Consider the following 24,778-nt stretch of genomic DNA (forward strand, 5'->3'; position numbering starts at 1 on the left):
AGCCAGCCGTAAAAACATCAAGCAACGAATAATCAACGAGAGAATACGAACCGGGACAATCGGCGAAGACCACAGCGACGTAAAGGGACTAGCGATTGGAAGCTCGGTACGTGGAACTGTAAGTCTCTCAACTTCATCGGGAGCACACGCATACTCGCCGACGTGCTGAAGGACCGTGGATTCGGCATCGTAGCGTTGCAGGAAGTGTGTTGGAAGGGATCAATGGTGCGAACGTTTAGAGGTAACCATACCATCTATCAGAGCTGCGGCAATACACATGAGCTGGGAACAGCTTTTATAGTGATGGGTGATATGCAGAGGCGCGTGATCGGGTGGTGGCCGATCAATGAGAGAATGTGCAAGTTGAGGATCAAAGGCCGGTTCTTCAACTTCAGCATAATAAACGTGCACAGCCCACACTCCGGAAGCACTGATGATGATAAAGACGCTTTTTACGCGCAGCTCGAACGCGAGTACGACAGCTGCCCAAGCCACGACGTCAAAATCATCATAGGAGATCTAAACGCTCAGGTTGGCCAGGAGGAGGAGTTCAGACCGACGATTGGAAAGTTCAGCGCCCACCGGCTGACGAACGAAAACGGCCTACGACTAATTGATTTTGCCGCCTCCAAAAATATGGCCATTCGTAGCACCTACTTCCAGCACAGCCTTCCGTACCGATACACCTGGAGATCACCACAGCAGACAGAATCGCAAATCGACCACGTTCTGATTGATGGTCGGCACTTCTCCGACATTATCGACGTCAGGACCTATCGTGGCGCTAACATCGACTCTGACCACTATCTGGTGATGGTCAAACTGCGCCCAAAACTCTCCGTCGTTAACAACGTACGGTACCGACGGCCGCCCCGGTATGACCTAGAGCGGCTCAAGCAACCGGATGTCGCAGCGGCATACGCGCAGCAACTCGAGGCTGCATTACCGGAAGAGGGTGAGCTGGACGAAGCCCCTCTTGAAGACTGCTGGAGAACAGTAAAAGCAGCCATCAACGATGCAGCTGAGAGCAACGTCGGGTACGTGGGACGGAGTCGACGGAACGATTGGTTCGACGAGGAGTGCCAGGAGGTTTTGGAGGAGAAGAATGCAGCGCGGGCGGTCATGCTGCAGCAAGGGACCCGGCAGAACGTGGAACGCTATAAATGGAAACGGCAACAGCAGACCCGCCTCTTTCGGGAGAAAAAACGCCGCCTGGAGGAGACGGAGTGCGAGGAGATGGAACAGCTGTGCCGGTCTCAGGAAACGCGTAGGTTCTATCAGAAGCTCAACGCATCCCGCAACGGCTTCGTGCCGCGAGCCGAGATGTGCAGGGATAAGGATGGGAACATTCTGACGGACGAGCGTGAGGTGATCGAAAGGTGGAAGCAGCACTTCGACGAGCACCTGAATGGTGCTGAGAGCACAGGCAATGAAGGACGGGACAACGGAGGAAATGCCTTCGTCAGTACTGCGGAAGATGGAAACCAACCAGCCCCCACTTTGAGGGAGGTTAAGGATGCCATTCACCAGCTCAAGAACAATAAAGCTGCTGGTAAGGATGGTATCGGAGCTGAACTCATAAAGATGGGTCCGGAAAGGCTGGCCATTTGTCTGCACCGGCTGATAGGCACAATCTGGGAAACAGAACAGCTACCGGAGGAGTGGAAGGAAGGGGTAATCTGCCCTATCTACAAGAAAGGCGACAAGTTAGATTGTGAGAACTTTCGAGCGATCACCATTCTAAATGCGGCCTACAAAGTACTATCCCAGATCATCTTCCGTCGTCTGTCACCTGTAGTAAACGAGTTCGTGGGAAGTTATCAAGCCGGCTTCGTTGATGGCCGATCGACAACGGACCAGATCTTTACTGTACGGCAAATCCTCCAAAAATGTCGTGAATACCAGGTCCCAACGCATCACCTTTTCATTGATTTCAAGGCGGCATACGACAGTATCGACCGCGTAGAGCTATGGAAAATCATGGACGAGAACAGCTTTCCCGGGAAGCTCACGAGACTGATAAGAGCAACGATGGAAGGTGTGCAAAATTGTGTGAAGGTTTCAGGCGAACACTCCAGTTCGTTTGGATCCCACCGGGGACTACGACAAGGTGATGGACTTTCGTGCCTGTTGTTCAATATTGCGCTAGAAGGTGTTATGCGGAGAGCCGGGCTTAACAGCCGGGGTACGATTTTTACGAGATCCAGTCAATTTGTTTGCTTCGCGGATGATATGGACATCGTCGGCCGAACATTTGAAAAGGTGGCAGACCTGTACACCCGCCTGAAACGCGAGGCAGCAAAAGTTGGACTGGTGGTGAATGCGGCCAAGACAAAGTACATGCTAGCTGGTGGGGCCGAGCGCGACAGGGCTCGCCTAGGTAGCAGTGTTACGATAGACGGGGATACGTTCGAGGTGGTCGACGAGTTCGTCTACCTTGGATCCTTGCTGACGGCTGACAATAACGTTAGCCGTGAAATACGGAGGCGCATCATCAGTGGAAGTCGGGCCTACTATGGCCTCCAGAAGAAGCTGCGGTCAAAAAAGATTCACGCCCGCACCAAATGTACCATGTACAAAACGCTCATAAGGCCGGTAGTCCTCTACGGGCATGAAACGTGGACGATGCTCGAGGAGGACTTGCAAGCACTTGGAGTTTTCGAACGTCGGGTGCTTAGGACGATCTTCGGCGGTGTGCAGGAGAACGGTGTGTGGCGGCGAAGGATGAACCACGAGCTCGCCCAACTCTACGGCGAACCCAGTATCCAGAAGGTGGCCAAAGCTGGAAGGATACGATGGGCAGGGCATGTTGCAAGAATGCCGGACAGCAACCCTGCAAAGATGGTATTCGCTTCGGATCCGGTTGGTACAAGAAGGCGTGGAGCGCAGCGAGCTAGGTGGGCGGATCAAGTGCGTATCGATTTGGCGAGCGTGGGGCAGAACCGAGGATGGAGAGATGCGGCCACGAACCGAGTATTGTGGCGTGAAATTGTTGATTCAGTGTTATCTGTGTAGATGTTAACTAAATAAATGAAATGAAATGAGGAGTTGATGAGTGGCGAATGTCCATGGCGGAATCCAATCTGTTAATTGGCAAAAATTGAATTTTCGTTGAGTTTACTGATGGAGGAAAGCAAACTGATTAGACGATAGCTAGAAACTTCTGCAGGATTTTTGTCTGGTTTTAGGTACAACCTTAGCATTTTTCCCTTTGTTAGGAAAATATGCTATTGTTAAATATATCATCTAAGACTGATAAGCTACTTTCTGGAAGTTTCTTGATGAAAAGGTGGAAAATTCCATCATTGGCAGGAACTTTCATTTTTTTTTTAATAATAGTTCTCACTTTTTCCAAATCAGTCTCCCAGGAATTTTCGAACACGTTCTCTTGATTGAGATTTTTTTTCGAATTCCTGAGTAACTTGATTTTTAATTGGACTAGTAAGTCCTAAATTAAAATTGTGCGCGCTTTCAGACTGCATAGCAAGTTTTTGAGCTTTTTTTGCAATTAGTTAGTAATAATTTGTTTTCCTCTTTCAATGCCGGTATTGGCTTCTGAGGTTTTTTTTTAAATGTTAGATAATTTCCAAAAGGGCTTAGAGCCAGAGTTCAATTGAGATTTTTTTTCAATTTTTTTATTATAGTGAAAAACATTTCTTGATTTCTTTCTGCAAATCCTGCTCTATAATTTTCATAGCAGGATCGCGAATGCATTGAAATTGCCTTCTCCTCACGGTTTTAAGACGGATCAAGAGTTTAAGATCTTCGTATATAATCACGGATTCAAATTTTACTTCACATTTTGAAATTGCAATGCTCCTGGCTTCAACAATGGAATTTGTTAAAGTTTCAAGAGCATTGTCAATATCAAGTTGTGTTTGTAAAGAAATGTTAACATCAAGATTAGAGTCAATATATGTTTCATATATTCCAGTTGGCCCGAAAATAATTGAATGTGGAGCTGATAGGATTGAGAATCGCTTCATGGGATTTGAAACGTAACAGGGACATGATCAAAATCAAAATGAGTAATAAGTTGGCTACAAGGGTATCTAGAGTCTATTAAGACCAAATCCATCGTAGATGGATTTCTAGAAGAGAAAAAAAAAAACATTATTAAAGTCACCAATGACAAAACATTTTGACTTATTGCGAGTCAATTTTCACAAGTCACTTTGGTGCAAATTAACTTGCTGTCCAGAGTATTGAAAGGGCAAATAGGCAGCTATGAAAGTATATTTACCAAGCTGTGTTTCAACAGAAACACATAAAGTTTCAAAAACTCTAGTTTCAAATGACGAAAACAGTTGATGTTTTATACGCCTATGAATGATGATTGTAACTCCCCCACATGCCCCATCAAGTCGATCATTACGATAAACAAAAAAGTTAGGATCTATTTTGAGTTGAGATTCAGGTTTCAAATACGTTTCAGGAATAATTGCTATATGCACGTTATTAGCTGTAAGAAAATTAAACAGCTCGTTCTCTTTACCATTCAGAGAACGAGCATTCCAATTTAAAATATTTAAATTATTATTTGAATCCATTAGAAAAACGTAATCCTATAACAATTTGATTTGTTAATTTTACACCTACTTGGGCTACTTCAGTCATAGTGGTGGCTTTGAACATAAAAATTTCTTATTGATTATCTCATTCTATAGCCACTAAATGCAAACGCTTTTTTAACCAAGTTTCCTCTTTATAAAATGAAAGATCGTAAGTTTTATTGCTGCTGAAACTAAGTATTTCCGTTGTTTTGACAGAAAACAAACGAAAAGTTGAGAAAGCCAATGATTGCTGAGGGCATAATTTTAGTTCAGTGTAATTTTATAGCAATCAATTACGCAAGCTGTGCCATGAGGTGCGCTAACACTGTGCCAAAGCTGTGCCAGGCACATTGCGCTGAGTAACCACCCCCTGAATTATGTTTACTAAGTCACAACCATAGTTGGGGGAAAACACTAATTTTCGACCAGTGCGCATCGTACCTTCGTGCTGTGCGTACACGAATTCTCTCTGCTCTTGGAAGTTTTCTTAAAAACTACCTAAAGCAATAAAACGGTACTTTTCAGTGCTACTAAAACAGTACTTTTCAGTACTATTTTTTCTACTATTGATCCCTTTACGATCCTTGTTTGGACCCGTGCCTTCGATTTTTCGTTGGACCCGTTGGCGAAAGCTAGCGGTGGTAATCCTTCTTGGACACCGTCTTGGGAAAAAACCTTTCGAAGGTCACGTCTTCTTTCGTTTATTAATTAAACATGGTATCAACAACAAACAAAAGGAAGGGTGAATCTCTGAATTCACTACTTCCTTCCAAAAAAGTGGGTTTTAAAACTGTCACTACACGTGGCAAGAATGGAAGAAAGGACGCTTCCCCGGAATGCGAAGTTTCTTCCAAGGGTGAAATGAATAATTGTATCGAAATGAGCAATCAGTTCGATGCTCTAGACAAATTTTCCGAACACCAAATCGAAGCAGCCTCTGGCCCAGGCTCTTTGATTCAAGTGAGGAAGCAAAGAGTGCCGCCAATCGTGGTCAGTTGTTCCGAATTTGCGGGATTTAGGCAGGAGATCTTGAACTCCATTAGGGGAATCAAGGTTTCCTTCCAAATCGCAAAGAAAGGAGACTGTCGCGTTTTGCCGGAAACTCTTAAAGATCGTGAGCTTCTTCTCAAACATCTTGAAGAGAAGAAGCACAAATTTTTTACTTATGACGACAAAACTGAACGTTTGTTCAAAGTTGTCTTGAAAGGTCTCTCAAGTGACTATAAATCACCTGAAGAGATCAAAAATGGAATAAATGATTTACTTGGATTTTCCCCAGTCCAAGTAATCATTATGAAAAAGAGAACCCAATCTGGCATTGTTCGGATAGGGCTTTCTCAAGAATTTTATTTAGTTCACTTTAACAAAAAAGAACTAAATAATATTAAAGCTTTAGAAAAAGCAAAACTTTTGTTTGATGTCCGTGTGACATGGGAACATTTCCAGAAACCTGGAGGAAATTACCAGAACCCCACTCAGTGCCGTCGGTGCCAAAAGTGGGGTCATGGTACAAAAAATTGTCGCATGGATGCTAAATGCATGATTTGCGGAGGTTCTTCTCACGCCAAAGACGTCTGTCCAGTGAAGGAAGATACCACCAAATTCATATGTTGTAATTGCGGGGCTAACCATAAGTCCAATTTTTGGAATTGTCCTTCACGCAAAAAGGTCATTGAGGCTCGTGCCAGGCAGATGAAAGATAATATCCGTTACGATAACGGTCGTTTCCGGAATTTGCCTGGTAGAGTATCGAACAATGCTCATTTTTCAGTTAACGATCGCTTGATCATGAATCATACCCATCAGGAAGATCATAATCATGCTCAGTCACAAACTAATTTTAATCCGTCGGGTAGCCGTTCGAATCTTTCTATTTCGAATGTATCTACCCACGGTAAATCCTTTGCCGATATCGTAGCAGGAAATTCGGACTCCTCCCCTGTTCGATCCATGGGTACCCATTCTACTAGTTTCAAATCAAATGGAAAAAGCCCTACCGCCACAGGTAACTCCGCTTCTTCGTCTACCGAAAATTCCAATGGGAAATCACATGACATGTCTGCCTCTGATTTTAATTTTCTAACTGAACAATTGAATCTAATGATTGATGCAATGTTCAAAGCCACCACTATGACTGAAGCAGTCCAAGTAGGTGTAAAATTTACAAATCAAATTGTTATTGGATTACGTTTTTCTAATGGATCCAAATAATAATTTAAATATTTTAAATTGGAATGCTCGTTCTCTGAATGGTAAAGAGGACGAGCTGTTTAATTTTCTTACGGTTAATAACGTGCATATAGCAGTTATTACCGAAACGTATTTAAAACCTGGATCTAAACTCAAAAGAGATCCTAACTTTTTTGTTTATCGTAATGATCGACTTGATGGGGCATGTGGGGGAGTTGCAATCATCATTCATAGGCGTATAAAACATCAACTGTTTTCATCATTTGAAACTAAAGTTTTTGAAACTTTAGGTGTTTCTGTTGAAACACAGTTTGGTAAATATACTTTCATAGCTGCCTATTTGCCTTTTCAATGCTCTGGGCAGCAAGTTAATTTGCTCCAAACTGACTTGCGTAAATTGACTCGCAATAAGTCAAGATTTTTTGTCATTGGTGACTTTAATGCCAAACATCGGTCATGGAATAATTCTCAAAGTAATTCCAACGGCAGAATTTTATTTGATGAGTGCTCTTCAGGATATTTCTCAATTCAATACCCTGATAGTCCCACATGTTTTTCCTCTTCTAGAAATCCATCTACGATTGATTTGGTCTTAACCGACTCTAGTCATCTTTGTAGCCAACCGATTACTCATGCTGATTTTGATTCTGATCATGTCCCTGTTACATTTCAAATATCCCAAGAAGCGATTCTCAATCCTATCAGCTCCACTTTCAATTATTTACGAGCCGACTGGAATATATATAAAACGTATGTTGACTCCAATCTTGATGTTAACATTTCTTTAGAAACTAAACTTGATATTGACAATGCTCTTGAAACTTTAACAAATTCCATTGTTGAAGCCCGGAGCATTGCAATTCCAAAATGTGAAGTAAAATTTGAATCCGTGATTATAGACGATGATCTTAAACTCTTGATCCGTCTTAAAAACGTGAGGAGAAGGCAATTTCAACGCACTCGCGATCCTGCTATGAAAATTATATGGCAGGATTTGCAGAAAGAAATCAAGAAACGTTTTGCTCAATTAAGAAACAAAAATTTTGAAAATAAAATTTCTCAATTGGACCCTGGCTCTAAGCCCTTTTGGAAATTATCGAAAATCTTGAAAAAACCTCAGAAGCCAATACCGGCATTGAAAGAGGAAAACAAATTATTACTAACTAATTGCGAAAAAGCTCAAAAACTTGCTATGCAGTTTGAAAGCGCGCACAATTTTAATTTAGGACTTACTAGTCCAATTGAAAATGAAGTTACTCAGGAGTTCGAAAATATTCTCAATCAAGAGAACGTTTTCGAAAATGCCTGGGAGACTGATTTGGAAGAAGTGAGAACTATTATTAAAAAATTCAAAAACATGAAAGCTCCTGGCGATGATGGAATTTTCTACATCCTCATCAAGAAACTTCCAGAAAGTAGCTTATCATTTTTAGTTGATATATTTAACAAATGTTTTCAATTAGCATATTTTCCTGACAAATGGAAAAATGCTAAGGTTGTTCCAATTTTAAAACCAGACAAAAATCCTGCAGAAGCTTCTAGCTATCGTCCAATCAGTTTGCTTTCCTCCATCAGTAAACTTTTTGAAAAGGTTATTTTGAACAGACTGATGGCCCACATCGACGAAAATTCAATTTTTGCCAATGAACAGTTCGGATTCCGCCATGGACATTCGACCACTCATCAACTTTTACGTGTAACAAATTTGATCCGTTCCAACAAATCTGAAGGCTATTCTACTGGTCTTGCTCTTCTAGACATAGAAAAAGCATTCGACAGTGTTTGGCATGAAGGTTTGATTGTAAAATTAAAAAACTTTAATTTTCCAACATACATTGTTAGAATAATTCAAAGTTATCTGTCAAATCGTACACTTCAGGTTAATTATCAGAACTCCAGATCTGAAAGACTTCCTGTAAGAGCTGGTGTTCCTCAAGGCAGCATTTTGGGACCAATATTATACAATATTTTCACATCTGACTTACCTGAGCTACCTCAGGGATGTCAAAAATCTTTGTTTGCGGATGACACAGGCCTCTCCGCCAAAGGACGAAGCCTGCGTGTCATCTGTAGTCGATTGCAAAAAAGTTTGGATGTTTTTTCTTCATACTTGCAAAAATGGAAGATTTCTCCTAATGCTTCCAAAACTCAACTAATAATATTCCCACATAAACCAAAAGCTCTTTATTTGAAACCTTCAAGTAGACATGTTGTCACGATGAGAGGGGTTCCAATAAATTGGTCAGATGAAGTTAAGTATCTAGGGCTCATGCTAGATAAGAATTTAACTTTCAAAAATCACATTGAGGGCATTCAAGCCAAATGTAATAAATATGTAAAATGTCTCTATCCCCTTATTAATAGAAAATCAAAACTTTGTCTTAAGAACAAACTTTTGATATTCAAACAAATTTTCAGGCCAGCCATGTTGTATGCTGTACCAATATGGACTAGCTGTTGTAATACCAGGAAGAAAGCTCTGCAGAGAATTCAAAATAAAATTTTGAAAATGATTCTGAGGCTTCCTCCCTGGTATAGTACCAATGAGTTACATAGAATATCCAATGTTGAAACATTGGAACAAATGTCAATTACAATCATTAATAATTTCAGGCAAAAATCGTTACAATCTTCTATTGCCACGATTAATGCGTTATATGTTTAGGTTAAGTTAGGTTAAGTATATTAAAAACATTTTTTTTTCTCTTATAAGCAGGTGAAATCAACTCACCTGTAAAAAAAAAAACTGAACTGCTACGGCAAATGGAATGTAATATGTTGTTAACAAAATGTTAATAAAATCTTAGATTTGTTTTACCAAATTAGGATGATAGTGTTGTCTAATAACACAGAACACCTAGATATAAGAAATGAATGTAATGTTTGGAATGATACTAATAAAGAAATTAAAAAAAAAAAAAAAAAAAAAAAAAAAAAAAAAAAAAAAAAAAAAAAAAAAAAAAAAAAAAAAAAAAAAAAAAAAAAAATGTATGTCGAAAATTAGTGCTTTTCCCCTATGTTCTAGGAAGAATTAAACAAATCGAAATTATTTACTGCTTCCAGAAAATCTTTCTCAGAAATCTTTTGAATCTATCATTGAGTTTTTTAGTAAAATTTTCGACCGATATTTGTCACAGTGATTTTGGTAGATTTTTTCGAAGATTCAAAATAGATATTTGACAAGGTGACGAAGATTTCATAGTAATATTTTTTACAAAATGGCTTCTAAAAAAGCAATTGCCAAGCCTCTTAAAACATTCAATGTGGAGCTGATAATATGTGATTTAAACGTTGTGAAATACCTTGATTAAATCCTCAGGTTACTCCTGGAAACTTTTTGGACGAAATGCTAGAGGGATTTGGAATGTTCCCATATTGGGGTTTGTGTCAACTTCGGCAGGGTTTTTAAGCACTTTTTTGGCTACAATATGCATCGTTTTAAAGTGCTAAGTATTGAAAAGATTCAGACAATTCGTCAGAGCAAAATCTTCAGCGTAAAAGTGAATCGTAAAAGTTCTCAAGTTGTTTTTTTTCTCTGTTTTAAAACCATTCATGCGGTCTCAGTCATTTGTATGGGTAAACACCCCAATGTTAACCCTCACTTTCCAACGACTTCAATCGACTTCTTCTTTACAAAAATTGTTAAAAGTGTTTGAAATGTTGTAAATGGGCTAAATAAGTCGAAGTCAGTTTATTGTTTTTCCATAGTAAGTTGAATGTTAATCAGTAGTTTTACTTTTGAAACAGTTGAAACAGTTTACTTTTGGAAACTATTGGGTTCATCCGATGAGTGTGGAATGATATTATATTAACTATTACATAATATTCACCTAAATCGATTTGTCTCAAGTTCGTCGATCGACCAATGGAGCTCTGGAGCTATCATGGGAAAGAGAGGGTTAAAGTGGATGCGACTGGGGCAGTAGTTTATCCTGCTTGATGTTATCAAAAACATTTAAGGAAGTTTCTTGACGTACGACGAAACGACCTAAAGGGTACATCATTCTGAGAGATTTAGTAGGCACCTACAAACCATTTTGTCTCAAATTCCGAAAATGACTAATATTCCAAACGGTGGCGATTTCTAAGATAAATTGATATTTTCAAAACTTTGTAAACGCAGAGGACTTGAATAATAGAAGAATTGATCATTATGCTAAGAAATTAGAATGATTTTCTTGAACATCGCTTTGAACTTCGAATGTTCGGTATTTGAATAATATTCAGAAAACGGAACATTGATTTCAAGCACATCCAACTTTAGGAGTCCGCGAGATATTTGTTAAGATTCAAAAAGGGTCGCGACTTCGGTAAGGTTGGGAGCCACTGATCTATGCCTAGGGCTGTCAAGAAAATTTCAATTACGTAAAGATCCTGAACCTACTGGGAATCCAACCCGGACACCTTCAGCATGAGTTTGCTTTGTAGTCGCCGCCGTTACCACAAGGCAAAGGCTAAGTCTCTTTTAGTTTCTATACGGTTTAAGGCCTGAGTGAAAGAAAAAAAAAACAAACCAAAACTCCCACCGCTCAGCGAATACTTAACTAACTTCAATAAATTTGTGTCAGTATACTCGTACATATATCTGGTTTCTGAAAATAGCCAAAGGAACTCGGAAATGTTTCTGTAGCCGGAGTTATTCCAGTTGGTCACTGGGTCAGGTCGGGTGAAAGGGGTTCTATACTTTTGTAGTTTTGTAGGTAAGCAAATTTCAAGTGGGCACTATAGCTAAAGAAATTTAAGGAAAACGCAACAGTGTGAACCTGAACCATTCGAGAAAGATTGAATGGGATAATCACGCTTCCTGCATTTGATTGATCCTACAAATTACCATTTTCGGGTTACCCGGGACAGATAATTTGGCCTGTCCCAAAAAATAGCTCTTTTTTCTCGAACTGACCCAATGACTCACCGAAATAACTAAAGCCAAAGGAACATTCCCGAGTTCCTCTGGCATCTTTTAGAAACTAGATATGTGTACAAGTATACTGACAAAATATTATTGAAATCCGTTACTTTACTAAGCAATGCAAATTTAAGTATTTTTGATTTCACTCAGACCTATACGGGTTGAATGGACACAGGTCTTTCATAAGGGCTTATCTGACTTGATCTATTTCGCTTATAAATTTGTCAAAATAAATCAATCTGCAATGTGTACAATGTTTTAGTGATCCTCTTCCTACAATACAGAAAAATTAAATAAGTTTTGTTTGATAACGCGAAGAAAGTGACATTAAAGAGAAATCCATCATTACAAGTAAGCATTGTATAAATACTCATAAAGAACAAAGCTGATAAGCAGGCTCACTCCCAGTGGGGACGTAATGCCAACAAGAATAAGATGACTGCACGTATGTATTTTAGCAGTATTCACTGCCATACCCGTGAACAAAGAACGTAGCTCATAACACACATCACCATTTCTTCACCAACCTGCCCCTTCACCAACCGCTACGCTTGCCGTTCAAGTCGTAAGATGCGTCACATGGAAGGAACTGGCTTGGCGCTGCTTCCTTCTTGCTCTGTTGTAGACGTCTTTATGCGCCGCTCTGTCGTGTATTGCAATGCGAATTGCTCGGCTAGTTATTTTGCTGTTCTGCAAGTGCAACTGGTGCACGTTGGTCGATGTTGCACACCATCATGAATGCACACATACATATCAAATCAAGTGCTTCGCCGTTGTTGCCGTTGCATGAAGGCTGATTCTGCACTGGAGTAAGGAAATCGTTCTCCCTAGCAAACGGTTCTGCTGCATCCGGGAGAAGCATTCCAGTGTTATGGGGTTGCGAATCGTGAAAAAAGACACGACTCGGCGGCACTGTGCCTTTCGATAGTTATGGAGATATGCGGCAACCAAGTGCGAAGCAGACCTTGACAGTGCACTCTGTTCGTGCGACCGACGTTGATCTCTCCGGGCTTGGCCCTCACGGCGAAATATATGTGCCGAGACGACTAGAGAGATGTTTTGCACCCGGGTTTTATGTAACCCGTGCCATTGTTATTATTGCGATAAATGAGTTGGGATCAAGTTATAATGCATTTTTAATACTTTGAATGGCAAAAAGTTCCACAATTTCGATGAAGGACATGGACGAAGTATTGAATCTATTGATAAATGGATTTAATTTCGTAGGTGATGAGTTACTGTATACAACCCTGAACTAAGTTGAATAACAACCGCATAACATCGCAATAACAAATCTTATTATCATGAATTCAATTTTTAATCAGTAGTAAGACTCTTGTTATCAATGATTGTTAAGCTGTCAGATCGAGGTTGTTATCGACGGGTGAATGACGTGAAATGCATGATCACAATAGATCGATCTTTATAATTAATTGGTAACATAATGAGTTTTCAATAGAAGAAACTTAATTTATAACAAAACTGAATATAATTATTCCAGCCATTACATCAGAACTTCTATTATTAATTATTCCATCTAAAACTTCAGAACTTCTACAGGCATCCTGTTAAGAAGTTCATCAGGAATTCATCAAGATTTTATCACGAGAAGTAGATATTCCTCAAGAAATTCTTCCAGATATCCCTCCAGAAATTGACACTCTTCTAGAGCCAAAATTTACTAGTAATTCCAACGAAAATTTTGATATTAAAAGAACGTAAAATGGCTTCAAAAGCTTTGCATTATTCTTAATTTTCCGGCAACGCAGTCTTTATTAAAGTAAAACGAGGTGCTTATTTGCCCGACGTTTCGACACGGGTATTGTGTCTTCCTCAGGGGGTAAATATAGTTTTCGTTCTTTACGTTCTTATATTTACCCCCTGAGGAAGACACAATACCCGTGTCGAAACGTCGGGAAAATAAGCACCTCGTTTTACTTTAATAAAGACTGCGTTGCCGGAAAATTAAGATTAAAACATACAGTCGATACTCCACAAATTAAATCAAGCTTTGCATTATTTTAATAAAAAAAAATCCGCACTAAAATTCTTAAAGGATTAGACCAGGACTTTGCCATGGTTTGCACAAACTATGAATTTGACTTTTGCATAGGGCTGGCAGCGAAAAGTGGTGCCGAAAATAGTTATTTTAGGGACTACCCGGATAAAAACGTACCATTCAGTGAATAGAATAAACCATTAGTGTACAATATGACATATTGGATACAATATAGCGTATTATAATTGAATGTCGAAGCAACATTATTCTTGTTTGAATATACAATTCAAAAACAATTCAATATATTGTAACAGAGCACTGTATTGTTTCTTATTGGTTTTATACCTTACATTTTTTGTCAAATTCCTATTTTCGCGTGGCTTGGCTGAAAGAAGTAAACAATACAAGTTCAGAAAGCAAAAAATGTTGGGTGAAAAATATTCAAAAAGTAAAAATAAGTAGTTTCGTAGAAATCACTTGAACTGTGACGACGAATGCAACGATAATTAATATCTTTACTTCTATAGGACTTAAAATTCTTTTGCTAACGTTGGCACGAATATTCGGTAAGTTGGGGGACAATCCGTACAAAATACAAATTCTATACTTCTCATCACCAACTGAAATACAGTTCGTTGAATTGTTTTTGTATTGTACAACAATACACCAATTGCTCATCAAGACAATACATTTACAATATATCGTATTGTGTTTTCAAAATGTGTGTAAGAGAAAATGTCTATATTTGTATTGTTACGATACTTAACAACCCAAACAATATATTGGAAAAATCTCATATACCATACAGTGAACTGTTCAAAATAATATATTGTACTGTAATTGTATTGTCATTTTACAATATACTGTATTGTATTTCCAATATTTTGAATGGTACTGTTACAATACGTTATATTGTTTTTGTATTGTATTTTTTATGTGGGCAGATTAGAGAAATAAGCAACTTCCAATCCTCAAAAAATCGACTAAAAGTGATTTGAAAATCAAAACGTAATGTACATGTAAGACCAATGTAAGACATATGTAAGACCTAAGACAAGACGTGACAGGTCAAAGTACCAAAACGAAACCAAATGCCTGTCAAAAAAGACCACTTTTAATTGGTCGTTTTGGCAAAAGCTTACTTTTACATCATTGAGTTGGATTGGAACAACGCAGTGGAAGAGGACCTGGCGACCCTAAACGTTCGGGGCAACTGGAGAAGTTTCGCCCAAGACCGACGAAGATGGAGCTCTACAATACGCCCGGCAATGGCGTGATGCTACGCTGTAGCCATCAAGGTAAGGTAAGGTAAGGTGAGTTGGATTGCAACAGGGCACTTTGTTGCTTGCCCGGCCGTGTTGCTAGTTCATAAATTAGAGTTTTTATCGAAAGTTTGGAAATGTTTCATAAAACTTCTTGGTTTCAAATCTAGTTATATTCGATGTTAAGTTAATCGCATTACAATGCTGAAATAAATTTAGATTTAGAGCAATGTAGTGGAAATGTAGTGGAAATTGTGCTTATTTTCTCTAAAATTAACGGCGGTTTCGAATATAAAGCTGGTTTTGAAAAAAGCTGGCATCATCATTGCACTAATTGAACAAAACGTGCAAGGAACAACCAAATTATAAGCCTTGATATTTGAATTTGTTCACAAGATATGCTTAAAAAAGATACTGGCTTTTGCATCGTCAAGGTTATGGATTAAAAACAACGGGGCAGTCTTAGTTGAGCTGTCACGTCCTGTCCTAGTGTAAGACCAATTCTGGAATACTGTCACCTAGTATGGAACCCGTACCATGTCGTACACGAAGAACGCATGGAATCAGTACAGAAGCCTTTTATACGCCCTTCGGAAATTGAATTGGACTGTACTGCCATTTCCGTCGTATGAAGCACGCTGTATGCTGATCAACTTGGAAACACTTAAGCAACGCCGGGAATTCGCAATGATTCTCTTTATAAACAACATTATTTCGAACCGTGTAGACTCTGATGTACTTCTCGCTCAATTAAACTTCTAAAACTCGGCATTTAAGAACAAGAAAATTATTTTCAGAAAAATCATGCAGAACGCATTATGCTCAAAACGGACCAATAAACCGTATGATGCGTCAGTATAATGTACATGGCGAATTCATTGGCATTACTATGTCCAAAGAGTATTGTATTGTATGTAGTCTACCTATGCTTGACGGAAAGAATAAATCGAGAGGAATTCGCGATAAGGGCCTATCTGACAAATCAATAACAATGAGAAAATAACCAAAGAAATTCTCATGTGCAATTTTTAATCCCAATTGGAGAAAATATTGTCAAACTTTAACCTTACCACTTTGATACACATTTCATAAACCTAGTTTTAAAATCCTCATCAATACCACACACATCTCCTACAATTTCCCAAGCTATTTCATATTAAAAAAATATTATAAGGTTTCGCCTTAAACGCACTCAAGGATGCCAGTATCGCCCAATGTTATGAGCCTGTAATCGATATTATTTTCAGTGTCGCCTATTACTTTTGCGCCGTGTTTACATTCTGGTTTCAATTAAGCCCGCCATGTACGCCTTGTTTATTTTTTGTTTGCAGTGTCGCCGTTTACTCTCGCCGTGTTTTGATTTAGATTTCAGATGCGCCCATCACTTTGATAAACAAAAACACAGGCGTAATCAATAAAGTGTGTGGTTTGGCATGAGGTGAAGTTTCGTCTTCTACAAATTTGCGCTTTTTGAATAGTTAAATTATCAATAGGGGAAAAGTTTAAGTGCAGTGAATAGACAATCGAGCTACAATTTCAACGCTATATTTTCTTCAATTGTGTACATTTTGTCAGTTTCGCCTGATTCGCGAATCTTTCTAGAGATGTTTTCAGTGTGTCAGCACAAACGGTTGTCAGGTTGTCAGTATCATACAGGCGTATCAGCGATGATAGATTTCTTTTCGTCGACTTTCTTTTTGAATTAGTACACGAAACCCAATCGATTTTGGTAACTTATTACGGTAACTTATTACTTATTATCTTTCACGTTCTTTGAATACCAGCATTGATCAATGTTTGAAGAGTTAGTATATTCAGACATCAAGTCAATGTTAAGTAGATAATGTTAAGTAATTGAGGTTCAAATCAGATCCTGCTATCGGTTACTACGACTATATACTGCAAACCCTTATGTTACCAGAACGATAATAATAGGATGATTCTAGGGTTCGATTCGGCAGATCTTACCTCGTAACGCACCTCGAAAAGGTGATCTATCTGCGATATGGGTAGTTTGGTTTATTAAACGAATTTCAAAGACAAATAAAATAATTAGGAAGCGTATTTTAAAACATGGTGTTCGACAACAAAAGATAAACATCCAATTATCCACCACGAAATATATAATTTTTGTTTCATAAGAATGCAGGTTGAAGCTCGAGCCAACCTAATAATCGAGATAAGTAAAAACATAACACAGAGATATTCAAAAAAGGATATTTAATATTTTAACCTTTACTTTACCTTTAACAATGAGCTTACACCATACTAACTTAGATACTTTTACAAATTACGTAGAATTCTATGAATTTTTTTTTTTTTACAAGACTACCTTTTTCACTTCATGAATTTCACTATGAATTCCTTATCGGATCCTTTTCCTGAGGTATTTTTCCAAGAAATAAATAATTGAACTACATTCATGTATTTATCCTAACGTACTTATGAAAACACTATTGATTTTTCATTCAGGCTTTTCATTTTTTAGGTTTAGCATCGACAATAACTCCAGTAATCTAGAAATGGTTCTTATATCGCTGAAATTTCTTCAAATATTCATCCAAGAGTTGCTCCAATGGTAGCAGCAATGAAACAGTAAAAATATTTTGCCATATTTTTTTGCCAGCACAATATTTTTGCATGAAAAATTGAAAAATGGTGCACGCTTAAAAAAAGTCACACAGAATTAAGTACGACTTACAAAAAACTCGACTCTTCTAAACCAACTCAAAATTTGTGTTATTTCTACATATGCTAGAAATCGCTTTTGCGATTGTTTTTCTCTCTTTTTTCTTAAATTTTATGACACATATCTCAATACGCAATTTTTAGCATGTGTAAAATTTACACACATTTTGTGTTGATCTAGAAGAGCCCGAATTTTTGTGAGTCGTACTCTGTTATGTGTATTTTTTTCGCAATTCCGTTGTATATTAGCCTATTTTTATCAACAGAATGAACAACATAACGGCTTCATTCTTTTCTCACCAACAAAAACACTTCTCTACTTTTCAGCACGGTTACACAACTGTGCTGAAAAGTAATAGTTAATTTTTTGGAGTTGGAAAATTAATATCTGAGTGTCTCTATCGAATTGCCCTTGATATCTCAATGACTTAGTCGACTAATTTCTGATTTTATTTTCATCGAACGATCCCAATTCGATGCAGGTAAGGGTTTCTAAGTGACAATAGGATCGATGTTTTTAGAAATAATGCAATTATTATAACAATTTTCGACAATTGCAAAAAAAATTGTGTGCAACTCGTTACAAAACTTATTTTTTTCACGAGAATTTAAAAAAATTCAGATTCTAGTTCAATTTTTGAATCCGAATATCTTCTTCTTCTTCTTCTTCTTCTTCTTCTTGGCATTAACGTCCTCTCTGGGACAGAGCCTGCTTCTCAGCTTAGTGTTCTTATGAGTACTTCCACAGTTATTAACTGAGAGCTTTCTTTGCCAATGTTGCCATTTTCGCATTTGTATATCGTGTGGCAGGTACGATGATACTCTATGCCCAGGGAAGTCAAGGAAATTTCCATTACGAAAAAATCCTGGACCGACCGGGAATCGAACCCACATACATTCAGCATGGCTTTGCTTTGTAGCCGTGGACTCTAACCACTCGGCTAAGGAAAGCCCCTAATATATAAAATCCAATTCTCAGACGAGCATGAACAATCTTTTGAAAGAATATGTTAAGGAGATGCCATAAGTACAATTACTTGACAAATACTTGGGCAAATAGCTAAGCAAATTTAAATGTGTGAAAAAAAAAACTAGAAACATGCATGAACATATATTCATTGGCCATCGTTTCTAAATGGATTTATTTTGAATTAATTTGCAAATTTACCCTTTGCAATTAAGGGACTGTTCATTTATTACGTAAGGCATTTTTTTTGTATTTTTCAATAACCTATGTTAAGATCGTTTGTATAAAAATAAACAATAAATTGTATGGCGCGTAAGAAATCTCAAACCCCCTCCTCCATAAACCTTTACGTAATTAATGGACGGCTCCTAACCAGTTCATTATTTCCCATAGGCCAAGAATTTGATTTCGATTAGATTGAATAAATGATAAGTAATAAATAAAAAGGAAAAATACAATAGAAATAGTACTTACTCTTTCGGGTTGATGGTTTGATGTGGCTTTGTTTCTGTTTGCTATAAATGTTAATATCAAATCAGACTTTGTATACGTTGTGCGTTACTATGCATTAGCTACTTCATATTAGCTATTTATCGACATTTTTATTCTTATTCACTACACTGCACACCTTTTATTTGATTATAAATTTACGACATATTTTTGTTTAAGTGAACACTTTCAGTTGAATTAATATTATTCCCCTGTTATCATTTTCTCTTCACGGCATTCAATGTAGTGTTATTATTATACAAAAGCAGCACCTTCTCGATTCGAAATACAAACTGTATGAATGTAGGTAGATTGAGCAGGACGACTCAAAACACGAACAGAATGAATGCACTCAACAATCACTCGACACAGGCAAACCCACACATTGCGCTACGAAAACGTAAACCTTAACCGTGACCGCACTCACACTTGGTGAACCGAGCTCCTCGCAATGACTATCGTGAGCAAAAAGGAACGACTATAAACACAACCATTTGAAAACGACATCACACTAATTATAGAGGGTCCTCCATTTACTTCTACACAGCGTTTATTCACTTGCTATTTTTACCATTTCAAAGAGATTAATCCTAATTTGTGCGTTTCTTAGCCCATTGAAGAGATTTTCGACTATCAGATGCTACACTAATAATGGAGATTCATCAAATATTATCTACGCCAACGGAAAAAGGGTGTGTTGATGTAATACATCCTCTCGACGGAAAGCAACACACAATGCACGCCTCGAAGAGAGCGAAGCTTGAACTGGACTGTTCAGTGAGTTGTACATTAGGTACACAGATCGCTAGTCGAAGGAACATGCATGCAGCACCGCAGGAGATAGAGCACCACTCCACGTTGGTATGTGGTAACGAAGGAGAATGAAAAATGGTTTGGTTCAACTACTACACGACCTGAATGGATGTTACTGTGCCAAACGAGGCAAGATTTGAAAACATCGCGATTATTGTATGCGTGATGCTCATTCGGAAAACCATGGTAACGAAAATGCTGCACTTGGAGTTAGGATGTATGTAATCAAAAGATTTTTTTCTGAGTGTATATGAGTTTGAAGATTTTGTTTATAAAAGGCTTTCTTTGAAAGGAATGAAAATTTACATAACTTTAACTGTTTATTCATGAAACACTTAAATTATAATTTCATGTTTTGTTTATTTCTTATCGCTCGATTTGATACAAGGAAACGCTTTCACTAATACCATGATACATACATTGATTATCGCACCTCGAACTCTAATTTCCAATCGATGTCTGTAGATTCCGTAACGTAAGTTTTTCAGGTTATACTGATTAGTTTGATTATCGAGGTGAAAATTAACGTGTTTCACATTATACAGTATAATTTATTGCGTTTAAATTATTTGTTTCGTAATATTTGGACGGATTTGACCCATGCCAATCATCAGATAGAGGATTGACTGTTTAACGAGAAACTTGCGACGATCGACGCGCCATCATAATTCATATAACGGAGGGTATTAGAACTAACTTGGAGGTGATGTTTTTCCAATTTGGAGGTTAAAATCACCTCCAAACACTAGCGATTTTGCGGTGGGATGTTGACGTTTGATCACGAATACAATTCAGCAACATCGACCATAATGGTTTGCGTCTTTACTAGACGAGTGGCCCCCTAGATCTCGATGTCTTGTTTTTCAAATTGACTATCAGAGGCTCACATAGAATCGTTTTTTTTTACTCAGACTTGTGCAGTGAGATTAAACAGATTCAAAGAAAAAGTTTAAATTTAACAAATTTTGGGGATTTTTCTCAACTATATTTGAACAGAAAAATAAGTATTTTTCTCTTGTGTTTGTGTTCTTAAAACAGCTGACATTTTTATTGATGACGGGTAATTTAAAATCGAAAAAACGGTCCTGAGATATGCTACCCATAACTGCATATTTGTCACATTCGACATTTTTGACAATTTGGAGTTAATACCGTGGAGAGTCATCAAATGATGAACACTTTCGATCAACTTATTGAAATTTGTGGTATTGTTCTTGAAAATTCGAAATAAATACCAAGTTGTTTTGTAATTGTATCCGCATAACAGTCACATTTAGATTTTACATGAGCCTCGTAATGTAGTAGCAATGACATTTCCATCAGAAATGTTTTCTGTCTAATCACCCAATATGCAATATGAGCTGTACACAATTTCAGCCACAAATAAGCACTTTTGAACTTTTGACAATTTTTAGAAATTTTAGTTTTTTTCCCATACTGCCATTAAATGCACACTTGAAATTCCATTTACTCAATGCCTTCTTTTGTCGAATGTTAAAAATATGCAGTTATGGGCATTATGCTACTTCAGCCGTTTAGAGCAATAAATCATTGTCTGCAGTAGTATGGACGCTTTTGACTTGTTCACAATTTATCATTGGTTTGGCACAGTTATGTTTATGTCTATGCTATGAGATGGGCGTTTCAATTTTAAAACATCATTTTTATCAATTCCACTATTACATAATTTAGATTATAAAGGCTTAGCCAAACAAGCCGTTTTAATTTAAAAGACTGAGAAAGCCATAAAACTACAACTATCCTCCCAGTCGCAACACCATCACTATTATATAATAACAAATATTCCTCAACTAGAGTGAGTACAAAAAGTATTTTCTAGCTCTTGGGCACACAATGAACTTGATTAAGATAAACTGAACGCCATGAAGAATTTGATAGAGTTTACTCGTTTTGTTCAAAGTTGGACATTTTAATGTTTGTTTATTTATATTTTTTTTATTAAATTTTCTATCAAGAGTTCTTACATTTGTTCGAGATTATTAAAAAAGCTGCAAAAGCCTGGCCTGTGCTTCAGATAGCCAAAACATCTATCGTATAAATTTTGATCATAAGGTTATATATTTACAGTTTTGTTCGCCGTGATATCAACTAGCGTTTTTTTACAATCTGCGTTCGATTGAATTCGATCAACACATTTTTTGAACAAAACAGTGAATGATCAATGGATTATTGAAGGTAATTTTTGTCAGTGCTTACCGCATCAAAACAAAGGCGCCACTGTATATGGGATTTAACATTATACACACAAGGTTACGGTGGCGCTTTCCATAGCGACCGTTTTGGTTATTTTGATGATCCATTGTTTTCCATATGTTTGAACTGAAAATCCCATACTAACTTCAATATAAGTTGAACTTTCAGAAGGTCTTCTTTTAACCTCAAAGCACAGACAAACAGACGTCACACTTGGGACAAATTCCATTATAACACATCGGTGAGCTTGTTGCACAAAACACTGTTTTGTGCAGCAAGACTTGCAGATAGTGTGTCGATGTAGTGTGAAACGTCAAACACGAAGGAAAACGATGCGCGTGCCTCTGGGTGTATGGTTTGTAACATAGCAAATTTGAAATGATCATTAAATGAGTGGTCGTTGGAAATTTCTTCAATGTTACGTCTGTTTGTCTGTGCTTAAAGCACAATCCTGAGGGTGCTCCGTGGAATTCAACAGCTTTATTTATTTAGTTCAATCTTGTCTCGAAACATTTCATGTTGCTAAAGTCGAAACGTGCCAAAATCCAATGGTATTTATTCATCATAAATTTACCTGATATAATAAGCCTTAAAAAGGCTCATAAAATTAACAGGTCAAATGACTGAACCATGATCCATTTTTTTGTTTATATACCGGGTACCCCCGTTGGTTTGACCACATTTAATCTGAACACTTTTTAATCTGTACCCCGTTAATTTGCACATCGTTCAGATTAAAAATGGTTCAAACGTCATTTAGCTCATGGAACGGAGTGAAGCGAGATGGAACGCTGTGGAACGGAACGCAGAATCAAAACAAAACAGTGAAAAAGGTAACCAGAAACACGTTTCTAGGGTGACTAGAAGTTCAAATTAAAAATTAACCACGATGGCTTGCATGAGGTACCGTTCAAATTAGGGGGGTGCACGGTATTTACGTGGTCTCGAATGATCATTTATTTATATTGAACAAATTTAACTAATCGCAATACAAGATAGATTGTTTACAAGAAAAACTTCGGAAGAAAAAAACAATTATTGCCAAAATCGAACGGTTGGAAAAATATAATCTGCCTAAGGACTTTATTAAGGTTATGTCTAGACTATTGTCGAATAATTACAGATCTGAGACCCACCCTAAGTGCATTTGTTTGAGTGATACTAATCTTTGAGACTGTGGTGAAGGATGTGAAGGTATAGAACTTATTGTTTGGGGTTGTTTAAAATATGAAGAAAAGAAAAAATGAATTAATTGATTACCTTCCAGTTTGTGGAGACCCAGTTCACGATGCACTGTTTTCTTGCAATCCAAAATTCCTAAATTTATTATAAAAGTTCCTAAAATGTATTGACTTTTTCTCTTAGCTAAACCTATTATTTTTGTCTTCAACATAGAAATACTATTGCCGGTCACTTGCGGCCATATCAAATCGATATCGTTTTCTCAAGCCACCACTCTAAACTGCACGTCTTTGATAAGACCACTCAACTGATCATCACCATCTCATCCGAGCTGTTTCTTGAATCATTTGAGGATATGGAGTAACAAGAGAACCGTCCCACAATGCATCCCAAGTTCCGAGTTTAGATCTTCTAACGCATCGTGAAGGTAGGACTAAATGTTGAAGCTAATTCAAAACATTAAAAAACATGATTAATAACTGTTGAATTGGCTCCAAATACCTAATGGTAAGGGCCTGAATTAGGCCTGTCCAAACTTTTTAACCGCGGGCCATATCTCAAAGATAATAATGCGCGTCGGGCCAAACAAAATTTTGTTTGGAAAATAGACAAGATAATTGTTTTTGAGCATCCTAATAAGGATTCAGTTGGAATTTCAATAAGTATTATATAATGATTTGGTGTAGGAATTGTGTTCAAAATTGTGTTGCTTGATTTGGTGTAGGAATTGTGTTCAAAATTGTGTTGCTTGCCCTTGTGAGGAAAAGCGATGCAAAAAGGTAAGGATCAGCCGGGTCAGGTTCTCGTAGCGCGAAGAAAAAGCGGCGTGATCGAGTCAGTAGTGTTTGGTCCATCAGTTGTGTCGCTTGCTCCTGTGGGAGCGAGCTATTGGACTAGAAGCACATTCGTTTGGCATGCAATGCGTGTTCGAATAATATCGCGAGTCCGGTTGAGTGTGATTTTATCATGGATTCTGTAAATACTTAACAATCACAAATTGGGAGACTGTCTGCCATGTTATAACACTGTGGAAGAATCACCCGGAATGCGACTTATTTCATTTTTACCTTATCACACTAACCCAATATCCTTTCCATGGCAACTGTGAAGATGCAGAGGTATATTCGGTCTCTAGTAACAATGGTTGTCTAACTTATATTCCATTCCTACTCCGATGATCGCATTGGGCATGGCCGGCACCGTTATTGACTTTCAAACTTTGAACTTTCGATTTGTGCACATTGAGAATGGTTGGCTAATCCCAGCTAATTTGATCCGTCGTTGATCGGCCCTCTCGAAAACCAGCTTGGTATTCGCCAAAATGCGGTCTTAAACTGTTGAACAGAATTCCAGACATGATTTTGGAGTGTTATCCGTCGGTTATTGGCGCACTCCAGTCGATGCCCTTTCTTGTACAAAGGGCAAATGAGAACATCCAACCAATAAGTAGGCATTTGTTCTTCTTCCCATATCCTCGAAATGATACGGTGAAGGAGTTCGTGCGGCTGCTCA

At 37.9% G+C, this 24,778-nt stretch overlaps 1 protein-coding gene across 1 annotated transcript in view; it reads right to left on the reverse strand.

Moving 5' to 3' along the window:
* The window catches only part of LOC5567237, a 108,006-nt gene extending 87,962 nt beyond the window's left edge, over positions 1-20,044 (reverse strand). The window contains exon 1 of the mRNA XM_021854411.1: positions 19,043-20,044. The gene's annotated coding sequence lies outside the window, so the exon portion shown is untranslated. The remainder of the gene's footprint in view (positions 1-19,042) is intronic.
* Positions 20,045-24,778: the final 4,734 nt, after the last annotated feature.

The sequence above is a fragment of the Aedes aegypti genome, chromosome 3 (assembly GCF_002204515.2).
Source record: "Aedes aegypti strain LVP_AGWG chromosome 3, AaegL5.0 Primary Assembly, whole genome shotgun sequence".
NCBI lineage: Eukaryota > Metazoa > Arthropoda > Insecta > Diptera > Culicidae > Aedes > Aedes aegypti.